Genomic DNA, 9,518 nt, shown 5'->3' with positions numbered 1-9,518 from the left:
CGTACCTCCTTGGGTGTGTTGGGTGTGGAGCCTGATTATCTTATGTATTCAAAGGTATCACCACATTGGACCCCAGTTCATCATGGGGTGAAATATATGTTGCAAGGGGGGTCTAGGTGGGGCGGTTGTGACCTTTGGGAGACCCCCTTGGTGGGGGATCGGTGGCAGTGCCCCCAAAGCTAAAAATAGATGTAAAATTTCCTTGTAAAATGTTTTAATTTCGTAGTCAATCCGGGCTGTTCGTTAGGCGGAGATCTGACGGTAGAAGTTATGTTTAATTTAGGGTTTTTTCCCTAGAAGGCAACCCATCACTATATATGAGGGAATTGTATTGCGTCTATGCATATCTGTATTCTGAGTGAGGAAGAGAGAGGAGATTGAGAGCAAAGAGGGAATTACAGTGGATCTATTGTAGGTTGTATCTCTTTAGTTTGTTGGATAATATAAAAGGAAGGACTGACTATTTCTCTGTGGACGTAGCCCAAACTGGGTGAACCATGTATATTTGTGTCTCTCTTGTTTAATGCATTTTCTGTGTTTATATTTCTAAAGTATTTTATGTGTTTTGTTGCTCTGTAATATATAATTTCCTAACAACTGGTATGAGAGCCGAAGGTCTATTTGGCTGATAAACTCACAGGAGAGAAGGGTTCTTGGTTCGAGTGGGAGCAATGGCAGAAGATGGTAGGTTTAGGGTCGAAAAATTTAATGGCCAAAACTACCAACTGTGGAAGATTCAGATGGAAGATTATTTGTACTATAGAGATCTATACCAAAAATTGAGCAAAAAGGCAAAGAAGCCGACGAGTATGACAGACACAAAATGGGATATTCTTGACAAAAAAGCACTTGGAACAATATGTTTGTGCCTAGAGGCGTCGATAGAATTTAATATTTCAAAGGAAACGAAAACATAGGGTTTAATGTCGACATTGGCCAAACTATATGAAAAACCCTTGGTCTCAAATAAGGTATTTCTTATGAAGCGTTTATTTAATATGAAGATGTCAGAAGGTGGATCTGTTGCTCATCATTTAAATGAATTTAATACAGTTACCAGTCAGTTAAGTTTTGTAGGGGTAACTTTTGATGATGAAGTTAGGGCTTTATTATTTTTGTGCTCATTGCTAGAAATTTGGAATGGTTTAGTTATGGCCATTAGTAACTCTGTCTCTGGATCTAGTACTTTAAAGTTTGATGATGTTGTCGGTGCAATCCTTAGTGAGGAAATGTGACGGAAGAGCTCCGATGAGACATCAGGTAATGCTTTGACTGCAGAGACTAGGGGAAGAAAAATGGAAAGAGGAAAGAGCCCTGGTTATCACAGTAAGTCAAGAAAAGGCAGATACAAGTCCAGATCAGGGATAGTGTGTTGGAAATGTGGGAAGAAATGACACCTGAAGAGAGACTGCAAGTCTCGGAAGGGAAAAGAAGGAGACGCGCAACAAGAAAACAATCATGAAGTGAATGTGACAGGTGATGTGTTGCAAGATGCTTTGATTCTTTCATTAGAAAATATTATTGATGCCTGGGTGGTAGATTCAGGGGCCTCATTCCATGCTGCACCTGATAGGAAACATTTTCATGATTATGTTCAAGGAGATTTTGGATAGGTTCGATTGGGTGATGATAAACCCTGTAAAATCATTGGAATGGGTACAATTTTCATAAAAAATAAAAATGGAAATCAATGGCTATTGAAGGAGGTAAGGCATGTTCCAGATCTGAAGAAAAATCTGATTTCAACAAGGTAGTTAGGAGGTGAAGGCTGTGTAACTACTTTCACAGATAAAACCTGGAAGGCCACTAAAGGATCCCTGGTAATAGAAAAAGGAGAAAAGTTTGGTACATTGTATTTATGCAATGGTATTTCTAATTCTGTGAATGATTTAACCTCTGCAGGAGATGATACAACATTGTGGAATCATAGGCTTGGGCACATGAGTAAGAAGGGGATCCAAATTCTTCACTCAAGAAATTTGTTGCCAGGTTTGAAGCATGTTGATTTAAAATTCTGAGAATTGTGTTTATGGAAAATAGAAGAGAGTCAGATTCCTCAGAGTTGGGAAAGAAAATAAGAGTGAAAAATTAGAGCTTCTGCATACAAATGTATGGGAACCTGCTCAGGTATCATCTCTTGGTGGCTCTCATTATTATGTTATTTTTATTGATGATGAAACCAGAAAAACCTGGATTTATTGTATTCAAAATAAATCTAATGTATTTGATACTTTTAAGAAATGGAAAGCTTTGGTTGAAAATGAGAAAGGAAAAAGATTGAAGTGTCTCAGATTAGACAACAGAGCGAAATATTGCAGAAAAGAGTTTGATAGGTATTGTTCAGAGAATGGAATTCGCAGAGAGAAGACAGTTCCAGGAACACCACAAGAAAATTGTGTGTCAGAAAGGATGAACAAGACAATCATGGAGCATGCAAAGTGCATGAGATTGAATGCAGAACTGCCTTTATAATTTTGGGGAGATGTTGCAGATATTGTTCTTTATCTAATAAACAGAGGGTCTTTAAGTTCCTTGGGTGGTATTCCAGAGGAGGCATGGACAGGTAAAAAGGTAAACTACTCATTTTTAAAAACTTTTGGTTGTGAAGCCTTTGTCCACATGAATAAAGAAAATAGAACAAAGCTTGAGGCAAAATCAAAGAAATTTACTTTTATTGGATATGGTGTTAATGATTTTGGTTATCGCTTTTATAATTATGAAAAACACAAAATCATTAGGAGCAGAGATGTCATATTCAATGAAATTTTTTTGTATAAGGATCTGCTTTAGGAAAAGAAACAAGAAAAAGAAAACAGAGAATACATAGTGCTTGATGAGATCACAAAAAAAGTGATGGTGCCTAAAAATCATAATGATCAATGGTCAGAACAACAAATGCAACAACAACAAGCACCTCAAACACCTGAAAGTGGTGTTAGAAGATCTACCTGGATAAGTAGACCCCCTGAACAATACTCTCCTTCATTATATTATGTACTGTTAACTGATTATGGTGAACCAGAATGTTATGAAGAAGTAGTGTAGGTAGAAACCAAGAAGAAGTGGGAGAAAGCCATGAAAGAAGAGATGGACTCCTTAGCACATAACCAGACTTGGGACTTAGTCAGATTGCCTGCAGGTAAAATAGCATTGTAGAATAAATGGGTTTACAGGTTGAAGGAAGAAGATGGAGGTAGACAAAGGTATAAAGCTAGACTTGTGGTGAAGGGGTTTGCATAGAAAAAGGGTATAGACTTTGATGAGATATTTTCTCCTGTTGTTAAAATGACTTCAATTAGAACTATTTTAAGTCTAGTAGCAGCTGAAGATTTGCATCTTGAGTAGTTAGATGTAAAGACAACTTTTCTCCATGGGGATTTGGAGGAAGAGATATATATGCAACAACCACAAGGATATGAGGTAAAAGGGAAGGAGAAACTAGTGTACAGGTTGAAGAAGAGCTTGTATGGCTTAAAACAGGGTCCAAGGCAGTGGTATCTAAAATTTGACAGGTTTATGTCTAAACAAGGTTATACTAGATGTCACTTTGATCATTGTGTTTATCTCAAAAGACAAAATGATGGCAGCTATATTATATTGTTATTGTATGTATATGACATGCTTGTTGCAGGTTCTAACATGCAGGAAATAAATGTGCTCAAAAGAAAATTGGCAAACTCGTTTGCAATGAAGGATTTGGGTGCTGCAAAACAAATCCTTGGTATGAGAATAACTAGAGACAGGAAGAATCGCAAATTAACATTGTCTCAGAGTGAGTACATACAAAAGGTGTTGAAAAGGTTTAATATGAAGAATGCAAAACCAGTTAGTGTACCTTTGTCTAGCCATTTCAAACTAAGTAAGGAAATGTGTCCCAAGACTCAGGAAGAAATCACTGATATGTCTAAAGTTCCATATGCATCAACAGTTGGAAGCTTAATGTATGCAATGATCTGCACAAGGCCTGATATTTCACATGCAGTGGGAGTTGTAAGCAGGTACATGAACAATCCAGGAAAAGAACATTGGATGGCAATAAAGTGGATTCTCAGGTATTTGAGAGGTACCACAAATCAAGCATTATGCTTTGGTGGTTCAAACATTGCTCTATAGGGATATGTTGATGCTGATATGGTGGGTGATAGAGATAACAGGAGGAGCACCATAGGATATGTTTTTACTGTAGGTGGAACATCTGTCAGTTGGGTCTCAAAACTGCAAAGTGTTGTTGCAATCTCAATAACAGAAGCAGAATATGTTGTTGCTACAAAGGCTAGTAAAGAAATGATTTGGTTACAAAGGTTTCTAGATGAATTGGGTAAGAAGCAGGAGTTGGGAAGGTTATACAGTGACATCTAGTGTGCCATACATCTTGCAAAGAACTCTGCATTTCATTCCAAGACTAAACATATATACCTCAAGTACCATTTCATATGGTTAGCATTGGAAGATGGACAATTGAAGATGGAAAAGATACACACTAGCTAGAATCTTGCAGATATGTTAACAAAAGTTGTAACCAGGGAGAAACTGAGAGTCTGCTCAGTTTCAATTGGTCTTCAAGTATGATGAAGAAGATGAGAAACAACCAGGTCCAAAGTGGATTCATTGTCCAGCAAATGAAGCAACGGTGGAGTTTCTATAATAAGTCTCCAAGTGGGAGATTGTTGAGTGTGGAACTTGACTATCTTCTGTATTCAAAGGTATTTCCGCATTGGACCCTAGTTCGTAATGGGGCGGCAAAGCCACCCATAAAATATACACTGCAGGGGGGTACGCGGGGGGGCGACTGCGACCTTTGGGAGCCCCTTCGTGGCAGGGGATCGAGGGAAGTGCCCCCGAATCTAAAAATAGATGTAAAATTTCCTTGTAAAATTTTGTAATTTCATAGTCAATCCTGGTTGTTCATTAGGTGAGGATCTGGTGGTAGAAGTTATGTTTAATTTAGGGTTTTTTTCCCTAGAAGGCAACCCCTCACTATATATGAGGGAATTGTATTGCGTCTATGCATATCTGTATTGTAAGTGAGGAAGAGAGAGGAGATTGAGAGTGAAGAGGGAATTACAATGGATCTGTTGTAGGTTGTATCTCTTTAGTTTGTTGGATAATATAAAAGGGAGGACTTGCTATTTCTTCCTGGATATAGCCCAAATTGGGTGAACCACGTATATCTGTGTCTCTCTTTTTTTATGCATTTTCTGTGTTTATATTTCTGAAATATTTTATGTGTTCCATTGCTCTGTAATATATAATTTCCTAACAGGGTGAACCCACAAGGAAAATACGACAAAATTAAATACAAGAGTGGGCTACGTTGGCAAGGGCAAAGTGAGTAGAGGATGATAGGTTGAGCATTGATGTAGGGAGTTGCTATAATGACATCCCCAAAACCAGACAAATACAAAAGAACCACTAGCTAGAGACTAACAGACAAGACAAAGAGTGCAGGGGGAATGATTCAACAACTAACATACATTTGTGACAATGGCAATGGAGGTTGTGAAGGGATTTATTGATAAGGAGAAGGAAAAGAATGAGGGGCTTTCATGTAAGAGGATTATATGGATGAACAAGGATTAGAGTTAGCCAGGGGAAAGGAAAAATAATTATTCATGAAAAGGAAGGAAAACAAATAAAGAAAATTGGGACAAAGGGAGTCACTCAGTAACAAACCAGCTGAAGAAGCCCAAGAGCATTTGTTAGCTAAGGATAGAGAGAAGTGGCTTGCCATGAATTAATGATGTAACCTAGAGTGGTTTGACTAGGGACTGAAGAACCCACTGGGAAGCTTGTGGATTGAGGAAACTACTAGATAGGGGAAGGATATATTCAGGTACTTGGAGGCTAAGGAAACACTAAGTGTGTCCCTAGGCTAGGAACACTGGTGCTTACTTCTCTAAAGAACTACGTAACAAGGATGATATATATGCTTCCATAATACCTTTTCCAGATGAAGAACCTTCCCATATTGAGCCCTCCTCCTCCCATGACTGAGTGATGGTTTGTCAAAGGACAAAAGAATCCATAAAGTGTGGCTTGCATTAGGAAACCATTGGGAAGTTATGGACTGATGAATCTACTATCTTATCAATAGTTTATCTAGTTGAAGAACCTTCCTATATTTGCATAAAGGTTCTCCTCATGTGACTAAGAGTGGCTTGTCTTGGGACTGAGTGATAGTTTGCCTAAGGACTGAAGAATCCATAAGTGTGGCTTGCATTAGGAAACCACTGGGAAGTTATGGATTGATGAATCTACTATCCTATCAATAGTTTTCTAGTTGAATAAACTTCCCATATTTGCATAAAGGCTCTCCTCATGTGACTAAGAGTAGCTTTTCTTGGGACTGACTAAACCAATGGGATACTTATGGACTGATGAATCTACTGTTCCATTAGTAGTTTGTCTAGTTGAGGAACCTCCCATGTTAGGATGAAACTAATCCCTTAGATTGGAGATGTTGTACCTTGGAAGACAACCTCCGACTAAGAAGAGGTCAGTGCCCAAGACATTTATTCAAAATAATGAAAATATGGATTGGTTGTCCCATTGTTAAAACCACAGAGATTATTTTTAAAGGTAATTCTTCTTAATATTTAATGGAAAGAAAAACTTTGTCTGAAGTGGTCTTCTGATTTTGGTTACAAATTAAATGAGAGAAAAAAGATAGTGGAAAGTCTCCAACAAGGATGATATATATGCTTCCATAATACTTTTTCCACCTGAAGAACCTTCCCATATTGGGCTCTCCTCCTCCCGTGACTGAGTGATGGTTTGCTTAAGGATTGAAGAATCCATAAAGTGTGGCTTGCCTTCAAAAACCACTGGGAATTTATGGAGTGATGAATCTACTATCATATCAATAGTTTTTCTAGTTGAAGAACCTTCCCATATTTGCATAAAGGCTCTCCTCATGTGACTAAGAGTGTCTTGTCTTGGGACTGAGTGATGGTTTACCTAAGGACTGAAGAATCCATAAAGTGTAGCTTGCCTTAGGAAACCACTCGGAAGTTATGGACTGATGAATCTACTATCCTATCAATAGTTTTTGTAGTTGAAGGACCTTCCCATATTTGCATAAAGGATCTCCTCATGTGACTAAGAGTGGCTTATATTGGGACTGACGAAACCAGTGGGATACTTATGGACTGATGAATCTACTTTTCCATTAGTAGTTTGTCAAGTTGAGGAACCTTCCCATGTTAGGATGAAACTAATCCCTTAGATTGGAGATGTTTTACCTTGGAAGACAACCTCCAACTAAGGAGAGGTCATTGCCCGAGACATTTATTCAAAATAATGAAAGATGGATTGGTTTTCCCATTGTTCAAACCTCAAAGATTATTTTTGAAGGAAATGCTTCTTAATCTTTAATGGAAAGAAACACTTTGTCTGAAGTGGCCTTCTGATGTTGGTTAAAACTTAAATGAAAGAGGAAATATAATGGAAATTCACCAACATAGGTTGCTTAATGCAAGATCTATGTTTTCAAATTAGAAGAAAATATAATTAATAGAATAGAAAAGATGAGCGCATTATTAAGGAATTTTAACTTTAAATTACATAGAACTAGTTTTCAGAATTGTAATATTAAAGACCAGTTGCTTCATTACTCTTTATCATGAAGAAAACATTAAATGAAACAAAGAGAAAATACATTTGTACTCAACAAGTGTCTGGAATCACTAAAACTTCTTCATTGCATTCCATATAAAGATGAAAAGATACAAGTGTTTTCTGCTTTTGAGGTCCAGAAATCAGAACCCACATTTCTCTTTTTGAAAAAGATTTATACAAAACCTCAAACATAGTTATAAAATTGTCAACTACCCAAAATTTCATAACTTCCTAACTACTTCAAAACTAATAGTTCTTTCAAACTATATAATAGTTCTTTCGAAAATATTACAATAGTGGAAAAATAAAATATTAATATGATCGAAAAATGTATGACATGATATTGTATGACAAGTGGTGTTGTTCTATTTGGTGATTTGAGATTGGGCTGCAGATGAAGGTCCTACTTCTGTAGTAGTTGCTGATGGTGACATCCATTCCCTGCACTTTCTCCATATGGTTGTATTAGGACTGGGATTTTTGTCAAGCTTTGAATGCGCCATCCTGAAATTTGTAATTCTACTATATGTTGGCTTGTCCACAAAAATAGTTCTCATCAAACATGACAATTGAAAATCCTTGTGCAAATAGTTTACAATAGTTATTCCTTTCAGCACTGTTGTTCTTTCATGAGTTGATCCAATTTTTCTTTTTGCCTCCACTAGAATAGTCTCATAAGTTTCCTAGGGTAATAAATTACCTTGCTGGTCCCAATATGTGGGCAAACCTACTCTTGTTATCTTATCAAAATCAGTGTTGAATTTCATTACAATTGCGTTGACCTCTGTTAACTTTGTCTCTATTGTTTTCCTGTAGAGGTTCTTCATAATCACTTTGTTTATCTCTAATACATATTCAATTCTATCTTGAACTCATAATCCCTTAACTGCTAAGAAGATCATGAATTAAGGAAATCTATATTTTTCTTTGCAAAATGAGCTCTTTGTTGTGACTTTTGTTTATTTGCAACAATAAGATTTTCTAGATCCCTGATGATGATCTTTTCTTCTTCCACTATGGAAAATGATTCCTAGATATATCTAATAATACGAATGATGTCATTCCATAGAATCTCCCTAGATTGAATAAGCGAAATGTTTCCCTTCGCCTTCTCTTTCAATTCTTTTATCTCCTCAAAAGAAACTTCAAAATCATCTATATATTTTTCTGCAGTCTCCTTAGCCATTGCTATTTACCTTTCATTACCTTCATTACCTTTTATGATTTTTAATGCAGTTTCATAGTGTCTCTGTGACTTTTTCATTTCATTCTCAGGAATATTAATTTCAGTCATGACCCTGGTCAATTTATCAGTTGGGTCTTCTAAATCAGCTGGTATTACATTAGTGCAAACATGTGAGTCAATCTTTTGTTGCAGAACAATGTGTATTTATTTCACCTTAGCAATTTCATCATTTCTTTTAATCAACTCCTCAGTCAAAGCTTCTTTCTCCTTTTCTACATGTGTTATTTCTGGTGCCATTACATATTCTATTGCAGGCATCATCAATTTCTTTCTCAATACTTGAACCTCTATTTCTACTCCCTGCAACAACTTCTGAACAACACTTTTATCTTCTGGATTCACCCCAATTTTAATGGGCATGTTCTTCAATTCTTCATTTTGAGTGACTAAGGCTCTTGAATTATCCTTTTCCAACTTTAATTGGGTCACCACCTTTTCCAATAAAGTTTCTGCTCTATTGAAAGCCAAGGATGTTTTCTTGAACTCACTGTAAATTAACTCCCTAGTTTGACTATGTAGATCAATTTTACCAGGCAAATGAATTTCTCTAGCATCCACTATCAAATTAACAGTCTTGAAACCAGAAGAATAAGGTACACTTAAAGTAGAAGGGTAAGAGAAAGCTAAATTAAGTTGGTTTCTTTCCAAATCCATA

The sequence above is a fragment of the Pinus tabuliformis genome, chromosome 1_2 (assembly GCF_031772625.1).
Source record: "Pinus tabuliformis cultivar Carrire ecotype Pingquan chromosome 1_2, CPIR1, whole genome shotgun sequence".
Taxonomy (NCBI): Eukaryota; Viridiplantae; Streptophyta; class Pinopsida; order Pinales; family Pinaceae; genus Pinus; species Pinus tabuliformis.
This window is presented reverse-complemented; position numbering follows the sequence as displayed.